General features: G+C 41.7%; 1 long non-coding RNA gene across 3 annotated transcripts in view; it reads left to right on the plus strand.

Moving 5' to 3' along the window:
- The window catches only part of LOC108514200 (uncharacterized), a 33,890-nt gene extending 23,516 nt beyond the window's left edge, over positions 1 to 10,374 (plus strand). For 2 of the 3 annotated variants that reach the window (XR_001881153.1, XR_001881152.1), the window contains exon 4: positions 456 to 1,095. This is a non-coding gene — a long non-coding RNA (uncharacterized LOC108514200). Of the gene's footprint in view, positions 1 to 455; positions 1,096 to 7,506; positions 7,634 to 10,301 lie in introns of those variants that run through there. The other variant, XR_001881154.1, reaches the window with a different exon arrangement.
- Positions 10,375 to 22,003: the final 11,629 nt, after the last annotated feature.

Consider the following 22,003-nt stretch of genomic DNA (forward strand, 5'->3'; position numbering starts at 1 on the left):
CCATTAGTCAACTTTTAAAAAGCTTTTGATGTCTTATTGACCTAAAATTTTTTTCTAAGTAAAAGGTAGAATAAAATTTCCTATCAATTTAATCCATATACACTGTGACACTATTTTTATTTCTTGAGTTTTCCTAGCCATTTTCCTTCCTGCTCAATACCAGCTTAATAAAATATATTAATATATATGAAAGAAATATATATTGCTATAGATAATATGAACCAAATGTTATCTTAAACAGAATATTCAGGCTATTAGGGAGGAGAAATTAATGAAATTCAGCTAAATGCTAAACCCAAGTTTAAAAAATAAGTTCAAATTGTATTACAGATTTATGGAGGTTAAGAAGTGTTTTAATGTTTTTAAATGTTTTAAGTAGTCTTTTAGTGCATATATGTGGTTATAAAATAATCCAATAATAATTGATTGAATTATATCTCTTTGCTCTTCATCAGCTCATTTATGGAAAGTCATCCGTTTGTTGAGACCAGCCCAAAAGACCCTTAGGAACTTAGAATACTCCTACCGACTTTGAAGACCATAGCCCCAAAGCTGGGCTGTGAGATGGAGCAGCAAAGAAGAGTATCATTGTCAAAGCTCAAGTTCCATCAGAATGATAAAGTAGGCAGAAAGTGTTTTGGGGCCACCACTGCCTCCTCTTTCTGCACTATCTCCTACCTCCCTTCCCTCCCAAGTGCCCAGGGTCCTAGTCCATATCCGAGCTATTTGGGGTTCCTCTGCAGCATCCCACTAAAGCTCATTTTTCATGGGTATATTCTAAAGTGAACCAAATCCTATCTTTCAACAAAAGTTGCTACTCTTTATTCCGTTTTTTATGGGCCCCATTTTTTTCCTCGGGAAAGATAATATTCAAAAAATCTATTTCTGATAAATTGTTAATGATGAGAATGGATTTAGGATAACGTCTGGCACAAAAATACTTGCTGAAGATATAAAAGCATCTGGTAATCTAATAATATCTCTAGGTCACATGTATATGTTCTAACAGGGGCCACTTGGATACATTTCTTAAATTACAGAAAATGATGTGGTTATAAAGTAATCCAATAATAATTGATTGAATTATGTCTCTTTGCTCTTTATCAACTCATTTATGGAAGGTCATCCATTTATTGAGACCAGCCCAAAACACCCTCAGGAACTAAATTTGACAGTTCCAGATCTATAAGAAAGTTCTATCTGGGGGTAGGTCACCCATTTATTAACTTGATAGCATCATATAATTGATGCATATGGTGAGCCTGGTCTTATGGGCAAAGTCTGTTATTATATGAATAGGCATTGAGTTCAAGGTACACTGTTGGAAATTTGAGGCTCATCAGTGATGCTGACTATTTCTGGGCACTGGTACAAGCCCCAGAAAGAAAGATTAGTTACATGTTTTCTTTAGTGACGACACGAATTAAATAATATACTCTCAGATTAAATTTGTCACCTATTCAACAGAGTACTTACAAAAGTCCTCAAAGCAAATGTAGTCTGTTAAGTGTAAAAACTGGGGAATGTTGACAGCTGCCAAGCCCATATCGTGTTTACACATTTTATATGCTAAGCAAACATGTCAGTCAATTTGTCTGACCTAGCTGTGCCCTCTTCCTGAGAACCTGTTATCATTACTTTTGGTGAATGCACAGCAAGCCACGTGACCCCATCCTCCTGGACACAGTGGATTGGAACAGAGATGAAAGAGACAGAGGAAGAGAGGGAGACACATGTAGAGGCAGAGAGAGGAAAAAAGGGCAAAGCCAGCAGGTGGGCAAAGACCAGTAACCACATGGCTCCAGTGAGAGAGGGAGGAAAAAGGAAAAAGAGAGAGTACACATTTTGATTTCAGAGATCTTTCCAATTCCTCACTGTAGTTCTGTGAGTGGCCCAGATGTATGTTCTATCCTGATTCTGTAAGATAATCTGTGTAACAGAGAAAGCTAATTTCTATAACAGTATCCAATAGAAATAGAATGCAAGCCACATGTGTAATTTAAAATTTTCTACTAGCTACATTAAGAATATTTTAAAAACAAGTGAAATCAATTTTAGTAATATATTTAACCCTATATATAATATTGCTATTCAATATGTAATCAATATAAAATTATTGAGATGTTNTTTTTGTATTTTTATTAGAGACGGAGTTTCACCGTGTTAGACAGGATGGTCTCGATCTCCTGACCTCGTGATCCGCCCGTCTCGGCCTCCCAAAGTGCTGGGATTACAGGCTTGAGCCACCGCGCCCGGCTTACATTCTTATTTTTATACTAAGTCATTAAATTCTGGTGTGCGTTTTACACTTACAGTGCATCTCAGTTTGGACGACCGAATTCCAAGTGCCCAATAACCACATAATAGCTACCCTGTTGGACAGTGCAGACATAGAACAGTTACTGGAAAGCAGCTGCGCTAGCAGGGGCTACATTTCCCTGCTGTCTTGCATCTAGGAATGACCATGTGACTAGTTATTACCAGACCTAAGAGTAGAAGCTATGTGTGTCACTTCCAAAGAGAAAGTGGTTAAGAAGCAGATACGAGCTGGGCACAGTGGCTTATGCCTGTAATCCCAGCACTTTGGGAGGCCGAGGAGGGTGGATCACAAGGTCAGGAGATCAAGACCATCCTGGCTAACACTGTGAAACCCCCCCCCCCCACTAAAATACAAAACTTAGTCGGACGTGGTGGCGGGCGCCTGTAGTCCCAGCTACTCGGGGGGCTGAGGCAGGAGAATGGTGTGAACCCGGGAGGTGGAGCTTGCAGTGAGCCAAGATTGTGCCACTGCACTGCACTCAGCCTAGGGAACAGAGTGAGACTCCATCTCAAAAAAATATATATATATATATATTTATTTTGGATGTTAAGCAAGAAATCAACTTTTTTGGTTTGAACTGCTATATATATTTTTCTGTTTGCTTAGCAGTTTAGCCTATTCTATCGTGTGTGTGTATGTGTATATACACATATATATTTTATGGAGAGAATATATATATATAGAGAGAGAGATTTGTACACTCATGTTCATAGAAGCATTATTTCTGTGTTGCTGTTAAAAGCTTTTTCTATTTCTAGTGGCAAGTGATACTCTAAAATGTGTGTGTGTGTGCACACACTAACTACCTTTGGGTTTTGTCAATGGGTAATTTATCTGTGTGTATTTTACCCAGCACCCAGCACATGTTTAGGCTGAAGACTTCTTTTTTTTTTCCCTTTTTGAGACGGAGTCTCACTCTGTCACCAGGCTGGAGTGCAGTGGCACAATTTCAGCTCAGTGCAACCTCCACCTCCCAGGTTCAAGCAATTCTCCTGCCTCAGCCTTCCTAGTAGCTGGGACTACAGGCGCGCGCCACCACGCCCAGCTAACTTTTGTATTTTTAGTAGAGACAGGGTTTCACCATCTTGGCCAGGATGGTCTCTATCTCTTGACCTTGTGATTCGCCCGTCTCGGCCTCCCAAAGTGCTGGGAATACAGGCGTGAGCCACCGTGCCCAGCCAGGCTAAAGACTTTATCTGGAAAAATAAAGCTCTAAAAATACATTGAGAGGAGAATATGAATGAACTATAAAACTCTTACAAGAAAACATTGGACAAGATCTTCACAACATTTAATTTGGTGACGATTTGTTGTATATGACACCAAAAGCACAGGCAACAAAAGGAAAAATAAACAAACCGGACTTGATGAAAATGTAAACATTCTGTGCATCAAAAGACACTAAACAGAGTAAAAGGTAACCCACGGAATGGAGAAAATGCTTGCAAATCATATATCTGATCAAAGATTAATATCTAGAACATATGGGGAGCTTCTAAAACTCAACAACAACGAAAACCAAACAACCCGATTCAAAAATGGGCAAAGGACTTGAATAGACAGTTCTCCAAAAAAGGCATACAAATGGCCAATAAGCATATGAAAAGATGCTCAACATTAATCTTCAGGGAAATGCAAATTAAAACCACAGCGAGATACTACCTCATACCTATTAGGACAGCTACCATAAAAAACAAATAACAAGCGAAACAGAAAATAACAACTGTTGGAAAGGATGTGTACAAATTGGAACCCTCGTGCACTGTTGGTGGAATTGTAAAACGGTATAGCCATTGTAAAAAATAGTATGGCAGTTTCTTAAGAAGCTAAAAATGGAATTACTGTATGATCCAGCAATTCCACTTATGGGTATATAACAAAAGGAATTGAAAGCAGGATCTTGAAGAGATATTTGTACACCTATGTTCACAGAAGCATTATTTACAATAACTAAAATGTAGATACACCCTAAATGTCCATTGTGGATCAATGAATAAGCAAAATCTACATACTTACTTATTTGTGGAGTATTACTTAGCTGCAAAAAGGAATGAACTCCTGACACATGCTGCAACACAGATGAACCTTGAGAACATTATGCCAAAGGAAAGAAGGCCGGGCGCAGTGGCTCATGGCTGTAATCCCAACACTTTGGGAGGGCGAGGTGGGCAGATCACCTGAGGTCAGGAGTTTGAGACAAGCCTGGCCATCATGGTGAAACCCCGTCTCTGCAAAAAATACAAAAATTAGCAGGGCGTGGTGGCAGGTGCCTGTAATCCCAGCTACTCGGGAGGCTGAGGCAGGAGAATCACTTGAACCCATGAGGCAGAGGTTGCAGTGAGCTGAGATCATGCTATTGCACTCTAGCTTGGGCTAGAGTGAAACTCCATCTAAAACAAATAAAAATTTAAAAATGTTTACAAAAGGAAATCAGCCAATCGAAAAAAGACTAATACTGTATGATTCCATTTATATGAGGCACTTAGTGTATAGTCAAGATCACAGTGACAGAAAGTAGAATAGTGGTTGCCAGGGATTAGGACATGGGGAACTGGGGGATCGCTCTTTAATGGGTATAGGGTTTCAGTTTTGTAAGATGAAAAGAGTTCTGGAGATGGATGGGAGTGATGTTTACTCAACAATATAAATATACTTAATACCACTGAACTGTATGCTTAAAAATCATTAACATAGTACATTTAATATTATGTATATTTTACCCCAGTAAAAATTTATTTTAAAATGTTACTTTAAAAAATCAAGAGGAGTATATGATCAAAGCCTTTAGAATTCTGAAAGGTTGGATTAGTAAATATGGAATTAATCTTTGCCAAGAGTTTTCCAACCTCAATGTATAGCTAGAATAAGGAAAGGATTATGAATAAGTATAGCATTTAACATGCTTATTTTCATTGTGCAAAAATAATTCTGACAGAATACTTAAAGTTCCAAAGGCACTGTGTTCAGTCCTATGATATCCTTACAGGAAATATATCTGTATTTTTATGGAGGGAGATTCTGAAACGTAAAATTGTTAAATCACTTGCTCAAAGTCATTTGCCCAGTACTTTACAGTGGGGCTTCTCAACTTCTGCATTATTGACTGTTGGCGCTGGATAATTCTCTGTTGTTGGGGCTGCCCTGTGCATTGTATGATGTTTACCAGCATCCCTGGTCTCTACCCACTAGATGTTGGTAGCACCCCTCCCCTTCAGGTTGTGATAAAAAACTTTGTGGATTAGTTCAACCATTGTGGAAGATAGTGTGGCGATTCCTCAAGGATCTAGAACTAGAAATACCATTTGACCCAGCCATCCCATTACTGGGTATATACCCAAAGGATTATAAATCATGCTACTATAAAGACACATGCACACGCATGTTTATTGCGGCACTATTCACAATAGCAAAGATTTGGAACCAACCCAAATGTCCATCAGTGACAGGCTGGATATAAGAAAATGTGGCACATAATACACCATGGAAATATTTGCAGCCCATAAAAAAAGGATGAAAGTTTGCATCCTTTGTAGGGACATGGAAATGCAGCCTGGAACCATCATTTCTTAGCAAACCTATCACGAGAACAGAAAACCAAAAACACGCCGCAATGTTCTCACTCAATAGGTGGAACTGAACAAGAGATCAGCTTGACTTGGGAAAGGGGAACAATCAACACACCAGGGCCTAATCATGGGGGGAGGGATTGCATTGGGCAGTTATACCTCATATAAATGATGAATTGATGGGTGCGACGGAGTTGATGGGTCAGCACACCCAACATGGCCAAGTATACATATGTACCACAAACCCTGCAGCCAATTATGCACATGTACCCTAAACTTAAAGTATAAATAATAAAAAAAAAAAAAATGTGCACCATATACACCAACGGAATACTATAACAGCCATAAAAAAGGATGAGTTCGGACCGGCAGGCGCCGGTGGCCTCAAGCCCTGTAATGCCCCAGCACTTTGGGAAGGCGAAGACGGGCCGGATCCACGAGGTCAGGAGATCCGAGACCCATCCTGGCCTAACACGGTGAAACCCCCGTCTCACTAAAAATACAAAAAAAAAAAAAAAAAACTAGCCGGGCCCGAGGTGGGTGGGCGCCTTGTAGTCCCCAGCCCTAGCCTTGGGAGGCTGAGGCAGGAGAATGGCGTAAAACTCGGGAAGGCGGAGCCTTCGCGGCAGTGAGCTGAGAATCTGGCCCACTGCACTCCCAGCCTGGGCAACAGAGCCAGACCTCCGTCTCAACAAAAAAAAAAAAAAAAAAAAAAAGGATGAGTTTCATGTCCTTTGTAGGACATGGATGAAGCTGGAACCAATCATTCTCAGAAACCTCGTCGCAGACAGAAAACCAAAACACCTCCATGTTCTCACTCATAGGTGGGAGTTGAACCAATGAGAACACCTTGGACACAGGAGTGGGAACATCACACGCCGGGGCCCTGTCATGGGGTGGGAGGGGGGAGGGATACATTAGAGATATACCTCATGTAATGACGAGTTAATGGGTGCAGCACACCAACATGGCACATGTATCACATTAATGTAACAAACCTGCACATTGTGCACACGTACCCTAGAACTTAAAGTATAATAAAAAAACCAAACAAACAAACAAACAAAAAACCTTTGTGGAAATGCGCTCTAGGGGCAGAATTGTTCCAGGTTGAGAACCACTGCTCTAACACCAGCAGCTTCACTAGGTTAGGGAGGCCCACCAGAGTCCCCAGCCTTAGAACTGGGGTTTCAGAAAATAACCAGTCAGGTCAAGGTAGGAGCAATTTAGGAGAATCTCACATACCAAATTATCAAAGTAAGGGTGGAGGTGGGAGTTTTGTCATAGGAAGGAACTAATCTATCTGTTTTAACTTTGATCAGAGTAGTGCTAGGCGATTGAACTAGGCCTTCTCCTAGTCCTTGGAGGGTAAAACATCTATCCCAGGGTTTAGGATGGGGGGGTTAAGCCGCTAGGTGGGGAGGCAGTGAGAACAGGAAAGCAGATAGGTCATGACAAGATAGCAGAGCAAGGCAAGAATCATCTGAACTGGGACGATTCAGAAAAGTGCAATGGAAGAATTGTCATCTGAGCAGGGGTATTTTTTTAAAAGCAAAATTCAATGGTTGTAAGGCATGGAAATCCATTCAAATTAATTCCAACTGAAAGGTTTATTTTTAGGATATAGCGCACTCACGTAAATGAGACACAGCTGGGAATGGAGCTGCACCTTGAAGAGCTGCTGAGGATCATCATTGCTTTTTCTTTACGTGGCTGCATGATCCTTCTTCTATGCATCATTTTGCAAGTATGCTCTCTTCTGTTTGGCAAACTGACTTTCTTTGCTTACTCTTGGTCTCTGATCATCCATAGCTTTGTCTTGCCCATGACTTTGGTTTGACATAATGTTGACCCGTGAACAGACCCTAGATGAGCTTTCACAAAGCTTTCTATGTTGAACTGACTCTGTTATTCTCCAGATTCCCAGGAGAAGAATCTGATTGGTTGAATTTGGGTCAGCTATGCACTCAACATGATTAATTCAGCTGAAAGTAGGAGAGGGAGCACATGATCAACACATAGTCACCTCTGCCCATTCCTTTAGCAGCTCTAGTGGACTGAGGTGAAGGATGGCATTTACCAGGGAAGGGAGTTTGGGCAGATACATTTCTTAAGACATATCTACCACAGCCTTAATGGGTGGGTAAAATGTGGAAGAAATTAACTTCTGTAGGAGGAAATGGCACCAACAAAAGCACAAAACAAAGATATTTTATATATATACATATTCAGTAAATTTTCTAGATTAATTAGACTGATGTTCAAGGATCTTTACATAATCTGGATTTATTGTAGCCCAAGATATACATAGAGGACAATGAGGTAATGAAGCTGGAGATACATTCTAGTATCAGATTGTCAAGGGCATTTAAATGCCAGACTGAGGCATTTAGATTTTTTAGGGTGTCTCTAATGTCTGAGGATATACCATGGAGGGAAGCTGCCAAGTTTTTCTGGAAAATATTCTTTGGTTCCTGGGTAAACCCTAGGATCCAGTGAAGTAGCAGGTTAATTTCATTTTACAGTGCATTGAAAGAGAAATCAAGCCACAAATTGAAATAATGTAGAAAGAAGGCTACTTAGATTAAGAGTCTACTTAGTAAGTTAGTAAAAAAAAAAAAAGAAAAAAAATAGATTATCTGTTATCTCAACACTTTTAAAATAAAGCTAGTAGATCTCTACAAATGACCTAATTAAAAATCCAAGCCAAGAAGCCAATAGCCATTCCACAACAAATACAGATAACAGTGACAACAACAACAGCAGCAGCAGCGTTTATAAGGTTTCTTCTATGTGCCCACTACTGTTTTAAGCATTTGTGTGAATGGTATAAGGTAGGTGAATGAGTGTTTTATTCATCTGTTAAACACATATAATCTTTTTCTTTCATGGCCCAGGATCACTGAATCTTAAGAGTTGTAAAGGACTGTGACCTCCATGCCAGGGGCAGAGTCTCCTTTAGAAATATCTGTCAATCCTCTAACAGTTACCAGAGCCTGTCTGGTAATTGGCCATTTACCTAGAACCTAACAGATTCCAGATTATATAACCCTATGGTTCTGAAGACTGGACAGGCAGTTTCATGTACAGAGGTACAGCTGACTTGCATACTATATGTTGGGCCTTAAAGTCCACATTAGAATATCAAAGTGTTTTGTAAACTGCACGTCTCTATAGAGAATACAAATCTACTCTAGGATTTGATAAGTCTGCTTCTTGCTTTAAATTTAATGCTAATGGTAAACTGAAAAAGATTTCTAGTGACAGATAATTAGTGATAATGGTAATTACTGGCCTTTATATAGTCTTTCACCCAAACAAATGGCAGAGCACTTACAAAGTGCTTTAAAGCATAATTTCTCCCCCTTCTTAAATAAAAGTTCCTCTGGGGTCAGCAATAGTTTGTATTTAACACACTGCCTTATGTTACCCGTAACTAAACAACCATTTCCAGACAATTCAGTTAGTCTGTTAATTTGCTTAGCAATTAGCTTTGAATGGATTATTTTGCTCTGAATACATTATAAATGTATGAATATATGTTTGCCTTGCTTATTTTTCTTATTATTTTATTTAACTTTTGTAAGCCACTGTGGTTACTATCGCATGGATGATTTCCAGGGAGCGGGAGGCTGGGTCACTTAGCAGGCCTACACGGGCCCTGTCTCCATGAACAGAAGTTAGCCTCTTGTAGATGGAGCCATCCATCCCCGTACATTTGTTGCTGTTTTCATTTGTTTGTTTTGAGACGAAGTCTCACTCTGTCACCCTGGCTGGAGTGCAGTGGCACAATCTCAGCTCAGTGCAACCTCCACCTCTCTGGTTAGAGCAATTCTCCTGCCTCAGCCTACCAAGTAGCTGGGACTACAGGAGCACGCCACCATGTCCAGCTAATTTTTGTATTTTTAGTAGAAACAGGGTTTCATCATGTTGGCCAGACTGGTCTCGAACTCCTGACCTCAAGTGATCTGCCTGCCTCGGCCTCCCAAAGTGCTGTGATTACAGACATGAGCCACTGCGCCTGACCCATCCCCATACATTTGATATCTCTGGGTATTCCTGGATTCCTAGGACTGTACATCAGGATTCATTTTCTGGGGGCTATTTTCCCTATTTCACGTAGAGTTCTAAAGACAATATTAAAAAGACATCAACGTTTAATCAAAATGTATCATACATTTATACTATGAAAGGAAACACAGAGACTCTTCTCCATTCTCCCTTTCTTTCCCCATCTCCCCTCTCGGGAAAGATGATTTGGGCTTCATTTATGGGATACTTCATGATGTGATCTAGGAAAAAGTCAGGGCAATGCTTTCTAGGCCTAATAAGATGAGGATATTCATTTGTAAGAAATAAAGTCAAAGTTACGTTAATGGGAAGAACATTAATTTCTATTCCTCTTCTACCCCCAGATGAAGTTTCAGAAGGAGATGAGTCTGTGTGTTGCAGGATGTGTTTGGTTTTGCAGAGGAGGTGTTAGGGGAAGGTAGGTGGAGGAGTTGCACCCTGGGAGAAAGACTCTCACCTCCTCTCTCCTCTACTTCTCCCCATCCCTAATCCTTCCTTCCCTGGGATAGGCCTTCGCAGCCTGAGTCAGACCCCAGCTCTCTCTTCTTCAGAGCAGATGATGGCTCTGGATGGCTAGGGGAGAAAGAAGAGGTGATATGGTGGCTGCAAGCCCAGGACAGGAGGTCTGGATCAGAATCTTATAGCCTTATGGCACCAGGAATGTCATTCTTTTTATCTGGAGCCTCAGCTTCTTCAAACATAAAATAGAATTAATAATTCCCAGTCAGGCATGGTGGCTCACACCTGTAATCCCAGCACTCAGAGGCAGAGGCGGGCGGATCACAAGGTCAGAAGATCGAGACCATCCTGGCTAACATGGTGAAATCCCATCTCTACTGAAAATATAAAAAATTAGCCAGGCTTGGTGGCACGCGCCTGTAGTCCTAGCTACTCGAGAGCCTGAGGCAGGAGAATTGCTTGAACTCAGGCGATGGAGGTTGCAGTGAGCCGAGATCACGCCACTGCACTCCAGCCTGGGCAACAGAGAAAGACTCCATCTCAAAATAATAATAATAATAATAATAATAATAATAATAATAATTCCCTTGAGCATCATATAACATACTAAAGCATTGAGCACATAGCCCCTGGCATGTAGTATAAACCCCATCCATGTTAACTATTGTTATTGCTATTAGCATTCCATGCCTGGGATTATGGAATTGAATTTACTTGATTTCTTTAGGGAAGGGTGAAATTCCTGGGAAAAAATTAGGGAATGGAACAGTGAAGGGGAAAGGGTTAAAAACAGAGAGAGAGAGAGAGAGAGAGAGAGAGAGAGAGAGAGAGAGAGAGAGAGAGAAAGGAGACAGGAAACAAGAGAGATGTAGGCAGAGCTCCCTCCGAAAGCTGGAGATTGTCCTCATAAGGCTGTTCCCTTCTCCCAGGAAGTGACACATGGAATCCTAGCCACAGTGAAGTTTAAGAGAATTGAACAGCAAGATGTAAGAGAATTGAACAGCAAGGGGTGTAGTGTTTAAGAGAATTGAACAGCAAGATGTAAGAGAATTGAACAGCAAGGGGTGTAGTGTTTGATTCTTCCCCTCATCTCCCTACTCCCTCTGTTCTTTGCAGCTTGGGAATAAATCCAGAGCGCTAGAGGTAAAGACCTGCTTCTGGAGCTGCAAATTCAGATACCTTCAGGGGCCACAGAAGTATTTCAAATGTCAGAGGCAGTCAAGTGTGCATCACCTAAAGGCCTTCAGATTCAAATTAAAAAACATACCCTCCATACCAATGATTGCTTGCATGTCTTTGGTTTTGTTTGCAAACTTTGGCTTCACTCTTCAAGCAGTACCATACATGGGTGCTTTAGCCAAAGGTCTGAGAGGGAGTGTCCGTAAGAGGAGAGACACAGCTCTCTATGTCCTCTCTGGTTACATAGAACCCTCACTATGGGCCACTGGGGGCCAGAAGAATCACTCCGCAAGCAATGGGTATCTCTCAGAGAGATGGAGAGAAAAAGTCTACCCTATGGGTTACATAACAATTCACTTTTATTGAGAAAAGCACAATGACTGTTTCTTGGAACTGTATAGAAGATAGTGAACACAATGAGAATAGCCAAGGAAAGCAGAACGTGTAAGAGACATGGATGAAAGGTGGTGTGTTGCCGTGGTATGGAGTCTCGTATTCTAAAATTACTAAAGCCTCTAAGCCTCACATTTCTCATCTATAAAATAAGACCATTACTATCACTGTATGGAGATGTTGCACATGTCAAATGAGGCCACTATACGATAGAAAAGTATCGTGATTTTTAAAAGATTTCACTCTCTGTTTATTTGCGTATGTATTGGATACACTGTCTGCATATGCTCCCTTTAGACCTTATCATCAAATTGTTCTTTGTTCTGAAAGTTTAGGTTCACCTAATGATCTCCTCCTCAAAAATCACCTGTTTCCCAGATATTTTCAGATGGCTTTGGTTTTTCTCAAAAAAGATGAAATAAATTCCTTTTTTTTTTTTTTTTTTCCTGCGACAGGGGTCTCATTCTGTTGCCCAGGTTGGAGTGCAGTGACTCCATCACAGCTCACTGCAACATTGAGCTCCTGGGCTCAGGTGATCCTCCTGCCTCAGCCTCCAGAGCAGCTGGGACTACAGACACATGCTACCATGCCCCACTAGTATTTCTGGATCTAAACATTGAAAAGATACAGGAAAAACATGTTACTATAATCTTATGGGACTGTCATATAGGTGGTCCATCATTGACTGAAACACTGTTACACGGCACATGACTGTACTTAAATCTGGACTATCCCTGTGACTTGGTTTTGTTTGTTTGTTTGTTTGTTTGCTTGCTTGTTTTTTAAGAGAGAGTCTTGCTCTTATCACCCAGGCTGGAGTGCAATGGCACAATTTTGGCTCACTGCAACCTCTGCCTCCCGGGTTCGAGAGATTCTCCTGCCTCAGCCTCCCGAGTAGCTGGGATTACAGGCACCTGCCACCACGCCCAGCTAATTTTTGTATTTTTAGCAGAGACGGGGTTTCTCCATGTTGGTCAGGCTGGTCTCAAACTCCTGACCTCAGGTGATCCACCCACCTCAGCCTCCCAAAGTGTTGGGATTACAGGCGTGAGCCACCGCACCAGACCTGTGACTTGTTTTTATCTGTAAAATGTGACAGGTCAGGATGAGTGTAGTGGCTCACATCTGTAATTCCAGCACTTTGAGAGCTTGAGGCAGGAGGATTGCCTGAGCCCAGGAGTTCGAGACCAGCCTGGGCAACATAGTGAGACCCCGTCTCTATAAAAAATGAAAAATTAACTGGGTATGATGCCATGGGCCTGTGGTCCCAGCTACTCAGGAGGCTGAGATGAGAGGCTCACTTGAGGCAAGCTTTGGCTTCACTCTTCAGGCAGTACCATGCATGGGTGTTTTAGCCAAAGGTCTGAGAGGTAGTGTCCGTAAGAGGCAGAGACACAGCTCTCTATGTCCTCTCTGGTTATATGGAACCCTCACCATGGGCCACTGGGAGCCAGAAGAATCACTCTGCAAGCAATGGCTATCTCTCAGTAAGAGAGAAATATCTACCCTATGAGTTACATAACAATTCACTTTTATTGAGAAAAGCACAATGACTGTTGTCTCGGAAATGTATAGAAGACAGTGAACACAATGAGAAGAATAGCCAAGGAAAGCAGAACGTGTAAGAGACATGGATGGAAGGTAGTGTGTTGCTGGGAGGCCAAGGCTGCAGTGAGCTGTAATCGTGCCACTGTACTCCAGCCTGGAGATAGAGCAAGACTCTGTCTCAAAAATAAACATGGTCAGGTGCAGTGGCTCACACCTGTAATCTCAGCACTTTGGGATGCCAAGGCAGGCAGATCACCTGAAGTCAGGAGTTCAAGATCAGCCCGGCCAACATGGTGAAATCCTGTCTCTACTAAAAATACAAAAATTAGCCGAGCATGGTGGCTGGCGCCTGTAATCCCAGCTACTCAGAGAGGCTGAGGCAGGAGAATTGCCTGAACCCAGGAGATGGAGGTTGCAGTGAGCCAAAATCATGCCTCTGCACTCCAGCCTGGGTGACAGAGTGAGACTTCATCTCAATACAATAAAAACAAACATATAAAAAATAAAATGTGACAGTTCAAAGACAAGCAGGAGAAATTCTCTCTTACCTGGGGGAGGGTCAGCCTTTTTGTTCTATTTAATATTTAGACCTTCTACTGATTGAATGAGGCCTACTCACATTAGAAAGGGCAATCTGCTTTATTCAGTCTACCTGCTTAAATGTTAATGTCACCCAGAAACTCCTCCATTGACACACTCAGAATAATGTTTGACCAAATATCTGGGCACCTTGTGGCCCAGTCAAGTTGCTATATAAAACTAAACATCAATCACATGGTGTGAAATTGAGAGTTCTGAATTTTTAAAGTCCCCACATCTTTCTTACTCTCAGTGGATCTGCATCAAGAATATATATACTCTCGGCCGCGCATGATGGCTCACGCCTGTAATCCCAGCACTTTGGGAGGCTGAGGCGGGTGGATCATGAGGTCAGGAGATCGAGACCATCATGGCTAACACAGTGAAACTCCCTCTCTACTAAAAATACAGAAAAATTAGCCAGGCATGGTAGCAGGCGCCTATAATCCCAGCTACTCAGGAGGCAGAGGCAGGAGACTGGCATGAACATGGGAGGCGGAGCCTGCAGTGAGCTGAGAGATCACGCCACTGCACTTCAGCCTGGGCGACAGAGGGAGACTCCGTCTCAAAAAATATATATATATGTGCGTGTGTGTGTGTGTGTGTGTGTGTGTGTATACTCTCAAATACATGGTAACAGTTTTGTTATTAATCAGTTCACACATTCAGCAGATCCTGAGTGCCTGATATATACTAGGTGCTGTAGTATTTGTGAAGCAAGTGCTTCCCTTAAAGAAGTGCCTGATATATACTAGGTGCTGTAGTATTTGTGAAGCAAGTGCTTCCCTTAAAGATTTGCAATGCAATTGCAGATAATAGACATAAAACATAATGCAGGCAGAGATGAGATAACATCACCAAAAAGTAACAGTATAAATGAATATCAACAAAACACTGTATATTTAAATATGCCTTTCAAATAAAACCACATTAACCTTCTAATTTTGAATATGTATATTTATTCAAAATGTTTGAGAAGTGAGTATTCTGGTTAATTGATATATACATAAGAATGGTAACCAACTCTTTATATATTATATATGTCTGTATATAAAAATATATATGTTATATATAATACATTTCCATAGAAATACAACAAAAAAACCTAGCATTTTGGGAGGCCGAGGCAGGAGGATCACCTGAGGTCGGGAGTTTGAGACCAGCCTGACCAACATTGAGAAACCCTATCTCTCACTGCAACCTCTGTCCCCCAGGTTCAAGCAATTCTTCTACCTCAGCCTCCCGAGTAGCTGGGATTACAGGCACATGCCACCATGCCCGGCTAATTTTTTTTTTTTCTTTTTTTGTTTTTCAGTGGAGACGGGGTTTCACCACGTTGGCCAGGCTGGTCTCGAACTCCTGACCTTGTGATCCACCCGCCTCGGCCTCCCAAAGTTTTGGAATTACAGGCGTGAGCCACTGCACCTGGCTGTTTTGCTCTGAATTTATATCAGCTTTCCTAAAATCATAGTGAAACTAGACTTACTTGAGATGGGGATGGGGGTGCATCTTTTATAAAGTGAATTAAAACAATGACAGTGTTTTTATTTGCAATCAACTTTTCTCTTATAAGAAGATTCCATCTTTTATTACTTCTTTATTACAGAGAAGTCAGAAAATACAGATAAATGTAAAGAAGTCAAGACCACCCACCATCCACCCTTTTGGAGACGGCTGCTGTTAACAGCCATCCACATCCCCTTCTTTGCATGTTTACACACTGAAGACAACAGAAATGGGAGCATTTTTTGTATACCGCTTTTTTTTTCTCCCTTTTTTTTTTTTTTTTTTTTGAGGCGGAGTCTTGCTCTGTCGCCCAGGCTGGAGTGCAGTGGCCGGATCTCAGCTCACTGCAAGCTCCGCCTCCCGGGTTCCCGCCATTCTCCTGCCTCAGCCTCCCAAGTAGCTGGGACTACAGGCGCCCGCCACCTCGCCTGGCTAGTTTTTGTATTTTTAGTAGAGACGGGGTTTCACTGTGTTCGCCAGGATGGTCTCAATCTCCTGACCTTGTGATCCGCCCGTCTCGGCCTCCCAAAGTGCTGGGATTATAGGCTTGAGCTACCGCGCCCGGCCCGCTTTTTTTTTTTTTTTTTTTTTTTGAGACGGAGTCTCACTCTGTAGCCCAGGCTGGAGTGCAGTGGTAAGATCTCAGCTCACTGCAACCTCTACCTCCCAGGTCCCGGTTCAAGCAATTCTCCTGCTTCAGCCTCCCGAGTAGCTGGGATTATAGGAATGCACCACCATGCCCAGTTAACTTTTTTTTTTTTGAGACCAAGTTTTGCTCTTGTTGCCCAGGTTGGAGGGCAATGGTGTGATCTCGGCTCACTGCAACCTCCGCCTCCCGGGTTCAAGCAATTCTCCTGCCTCAGCCTTCGGAGTAGCTGGGATTACAGGCGCCCACCACCATGACTGGCTGGCTAATTTTTGTATATTTAGTACAGATGGGGCTTCACCATGTTGACCAGACTGGTCTTGAACTTCTGACCTCAGGTGATCCACCCNTTTTTTTTTTGAGACGGAGTCTCACTCTGTAGCCCAGGCTGGAGTGCAGTGGTAAGATCTCAGCTCACTGCAACCTCTACCTCCCAGGTCCCGGTTCAAGCAATTCTCCTGCTTCAGCCTCCCGAGTAGCTGGGATTATAGGAATGCACCACCATGCCCAGTTAACTTTTTTTTTTTGAGACCAAGTTTTGCTCTTGTTGCCCAGGTTGGAGGGCAATGGTGTGATCTCGGCTCACTGCAACCTCCGCCTCCCGGGTTCAAGCAATTCTCCTGCCTCAGCCTTCGGAGTAGCTGGGATTACAGGCGCCCACCACCATGACTGGCTGGCTAATTTTTGTATATTTAGTACAGATGGGGCTTCACCATGTTGACCAGACTGGTCTTGAACTTCTGACCTCAGGTGATCCACCCGCCCCGGCCTCCCAAAGTGCTGGGATTACAGGCGTGAGCCACTGTGCCTGGCCTTGTATGCTGCTTTTTAACCAGTTTTCACTTTTATACCCATACTTAAACTCTTCAATAAATCATTTAAAATTTCTTTTTAAATTAATCTACTGCTCCATGCTACTCCTGTGGGTGAAAATTGTAATACTCAGCACAACAAATTAATTCTTTTGAAACTCATGTTCTCATGTTACCAGAAGTATTTTTTGGTCTGATCTGTATTTCTTCTTTGTATAATACTTACAAAATGACCAAAGTAAATAAAATTATGTTCCCTATTGTTTGAAATAGTTTGTAACTAGGAAATAAATGTTGTGTTACATTAGGGATTATCACATTATGCAGTTCAGTGAAAGTTTTCATATAACATGGTTTGATCCTTTATCTTCTGCTGACAGATTATTTTTTAAACCAGTTATTCAGAATGTCTAGAAATGAAGGAAAAATTCTTCTAAAACATCTGATATGGTAAGAATCTGGTGACCTTTAGTGGTATGGAGACAGGAGCAGTGGCCAAATTGTGTTCTGTCTCCACATTTTTCCCTTATATGCAAGCACACACACACACACACACACACACACACAGACAGACACACACCCACACAGACATACATACTCCCAACACACACAGACACACACATCCATCCACCCCCAACACAGACACACAAACCCACCTCCCCACACGCAGACACATACACAGGCACACACACATACCCCACACAAACATACCCACCCACACATACATACCCGCAATACACACAGACACACCCATCCACCCCCCAACAAAGACACACAGACCCACCTCCACACACACAGACACACACAGGCACACACACTCACATACCCCACACAGACACACACCCACCCACACATACATACCCCCAACACACAGACACACACACCCATCCACTCCCCCACAAAGACACAAAGACCTACCCGCCAACACACAGACACACACACAAGTTTTTACCCAGGTGAAATTGGCTCAAAATAAACAGTAAGTGCAACTTTGAGTAAAAAATGATATGACCACACATCTAGTCCCTGAAGGCATTGTGTTAATAAAAGGAAATTCTACTGCTTCATGATGTTCGTCTGACAGAGGAAGGAGTTCTTATTATATGTGGTCATGTTTATAAACTCTATCCACGACTCCTACCCCTGCTTTCTTTTAAGTACCAATTGCTTCCTCAGTTATCGTCCGGAAGCCTGGTGGGGCAGCTCTAAGTACTTTAGAAAGAAGGTTTTTTGTTTTTGTGTTTTCAGTTGGAGGTTTGCTCTGTCACCCAGGCTGGAGTGCAGTTGCATGATCTTGGCTCACTGCTACCTCTGCCTGCCGGGTTCAAGTGATTCTGCTGCCTCAGCCTCCCCAGTAGCTGGGATTACAGGTGCCCGCCACCACGCCTGGCTAATTCTTTTGTATTTTTAGTAGAGACAGGATTTCGCCATGTTGGCCAGGCTGGTCTCAAACTCCTGACCTCAAGTGATCAACCTGCCTCGGCCTCCCAAAGGGCTGGGATTATAGGTGTGAGCCACCGCGCCCGGTTGCCTAGAGAGAAGTTTTAAGGAAAAAAAAGAACTGTGTCATATTCTGAGAGAAGGACTCTTCACCTGGAAATCAAGAGAATCCTAAATGACAATAACAATTAAATATTTGATATTGTATTTGAATAATTTTAAAAACTTAGATATAATTTACATATCATAAATTCATCCTTTTAAAGTGTACAGGTCAATGGTTTGTAAAATATTCATAGAGTTGTACGGCCATCATCTCTAATATCAAAACGTTTTCATCACTCCTGTATCCATCAGGCCCAGCCCCTGCCAACCACTAATTTACTTTCTGCAGCTATGAATTTACCTATGCCGGACATTTCATATAAGTGGAATAATATAAATGTGGCTTTTTGTGTCTAGCTCCTTTTGCTTAGCAAAATGTGTTCAAGGTTCATCCATGTGGTTAGCAGGTATCAGTACTTTATGCCTTTTCATGGCTTATTAATATTCCATTGCATGGGTATGACACATTTTCTTTATCCATTCATCAACTGATGTACATTTTGAGTTATTTCTACTTTTAATTTTTTTGTAATAGAGATAAGGTCTTGCTCTGTCACCCAGGCTGGAGTGCAGCAGCCTTGATCTCCTGGGCTCAAGCCATCCTCCCACCTCTGCCTCCCAAGTAGCTAGGAGTACAGAACACACCACCATACCTAGATAATTTTTTAATTTTAAATTTTTAATTTTTTTGTAGAGACAGAGTCCCGAACTCCTGGCCTCAAGCAACTTTCTGTCAAAGTGTTGAGATTCCAGATATGACCCACAGTGCTCAAACTCCATTTTGTGACTATTATGAATAATGCTGCTATGAAATTAGTGTACAAGTTTTTGTTCACATATGCTGTTTTAGTATTTATGGTGTCCTTTAAGGTCGCTTGTCTCTTTGGGCCTCACAAACACTTTGTAAGATAAGACAAATCCTATTTCCATTTTGCCGCTAGGGAAACAGGCTCTCAGAGATAATTGCCTAGTTTGTGCTAGAGTCAGCACGCTAATCCAGTCCTGTTTTTTAAAAAATAGCTTAAAAATGTCAAAAGAAGCACAGAATTTTCTGGGAAAGGTGAAACTTGTTGCTTATTTTTAGTTTTGTAAAGATGTGAATATATTTACCCATGCTCATTAGAAAAGCAGTGTCTAGAGTAAGTTACAGATCCAGAAGAAAATGTTGCCATAATAAGTGGTCAGAATTTCCTAAAACACAGTTAAAACAGAGTTATACCCAGGCTGTTATATAGGAATAGGCACTTCTATTCTTTGTAGTTTTGTGATTTTACTTTCAAGGAAAACGCAGACAGATTGTAGCTGTTCGCAGTTCTAATGGTTCACAGAAAGAAACTGTTTCAGATTATTTTTTTTCTCCTAATTATCATGCATCTTAGAGACATGTTTATGACTAGATTTAAATCTTAACACAGTCTATTAATATTTCAGTTTTGGCATCAGGCACATGAAATAGTATTATTCATGCAAACCTTGCCAAAAGCATTCTGAGTCAAAACCTGACTAAATTAATACAGTCCTTTTTTGATATTTGAATCATCATATATAAAAATTTTGCAGGAGACCTTGGAAACGGTTTAATCCAAATACTTACCCAATGTATGCATTCTGATTCATGAATTGAATGCCCACCCCCCGCTACCTACTCTCTTATTCTTATGGCCAAAAGCAGGAACACTAATAGTAAAGGACAGAAGCCTAACAACAAACAAAAAAATCTTGTTCAATTTTCCTTGCTTGGAATATCTTTCCCCACATCATGTTCCTGGTGAACTCTGACTTACCCTGAGTTAATTACTCTCACCTTGTATCAATACTCATATTCTATTTATCACACTGTATTGAGATTGTTTGTTTAAATATGGGTACTCTATCAGATGATGTGATTTAAAACACATTTTGTTAAATCTCCAGCATACAGTAGAATTCCTGATATAGTCATGCAGTAAAGATTTGGTTTGTTGTTGTTGTTTTTTTGGTTTCTTTGTTTTTTGAGACGGAATCTCACTCTGTTGTCGGGACTGGAGTTCCGTGGTCCTATCTTGGCTCCCTGCAACCTCCACCTCCTGCGTTCAATTGATTCTCCTGCCTCAGCCTCCAGAGTAGCTGGGATTACAGGCGTGTGCCACCATGCTCAGCTAATTTTTTGTATTTTTAGTAGAGACAGGTTTTCACCATGTTGGCCAGGCTGGTCTCAAACTCCTGACCTCAGGTGATCCACCTGCCTTGGCCTTCGAAAGTACTAGGATTACAGGCATGAACCACCATGCCCAGCTAAAGATTTGCTGATTTTAGCCAGGCTCCGTGGCTCACATCTCTAATCCCAGCACTTAGGGAGGCCGAGGCCGGGCAGATAGCTTGAGCCCAGGAGTTTGGGACCAGTCTGGGCAACACGGTGAAAAATCTACCTCTATAAAAAATACAGAAATTAGCTGGGTGTGGTGGCATGCACCTGTAACCTAGTCCCAGCTACTCTGGAGGCTGAGGTAAGAGGATTACTTGCCCTGGGAGGCTGAGGCTGCAGTAAGTCCTGATTGTGCCACTGCACTCCAGCCTGGGTGACAAAGCAAGACCCTATATCCAAAAAAAAAAAAAAAGATTTGTTCATTTGGATGGACTCAGGATCTCAATAACTGAGTTCTGACTGACTGCTGATTATGAAATCACTATCTGCATTACCATTAACTAACACTTATAAAGCCCTCACAGCTAGGAGAACGAAACTGGACCTATAAGATGTATGAAGTATCTTGCACATGGTCCCAGCACTTACGAAGTGAATGAAGTCTGTAAATTCAAAGTAGAAGTCAAGCCCGGCAGATGTAGATTCAATATTAACGTTGAGAAGACTACCCATGCATACGCACATAATCAATGGGGCGTCAATGTGTGGGATATGTAAAAGGATTAGTGATATTGAGATTGGGCCATGTTATTAGCCAACTTCACAAGGATCAATCAATCCTTCAACATAAAATTACTGAGCAATTATTTTAAAGGTGGAGCCAACAACATTTCCTGACTGATTGGATGTGGTGTAATAGAGAAGGTCAAGAATGCCTCCAATGTTTTTGACCTGGGTCACTGGAGGTATGGAGTTGCCATCCAGTGACACAGGAGAATCTGTGGTAAGGCAGGTTTGTGGGAGGTGATTACAAGTTAGTCACTAGGCTCTAGAGAGACATTGGGACACCTTAGTGAACAAGATAAGGAAAGATCTAAGCCTCTGACATTACACTCTCATGGATGGTGGGGACAATAGTGTAATGCATAAGAAAATTATATCAATGTTAAAACAGATGAGAGCTAAGAGAAAACAAAAAGCAGGGTGCAGGGATTGGAGAACTGGGGTGGGAGGTACCTGGAAAAAGTCTTGTTT

Source organism: Rhinopithecus bieti, unplaced genomic scaffold, assembly GCF_001698545.2.
Source record: "Rhinopithecus bieti isolate Rb0 unplaced genomic scaffold, ASM169854v2 scaffold_33374, whole genome shotgun sequence".
Classification (NCBI taxonomy): domain Eukaryota; kingdom Metazoa; phylum Chordata; class Mammalia; order Primates; family Cercopithecidae; genus Rhinopithecus; species Rhinopithecus bieti.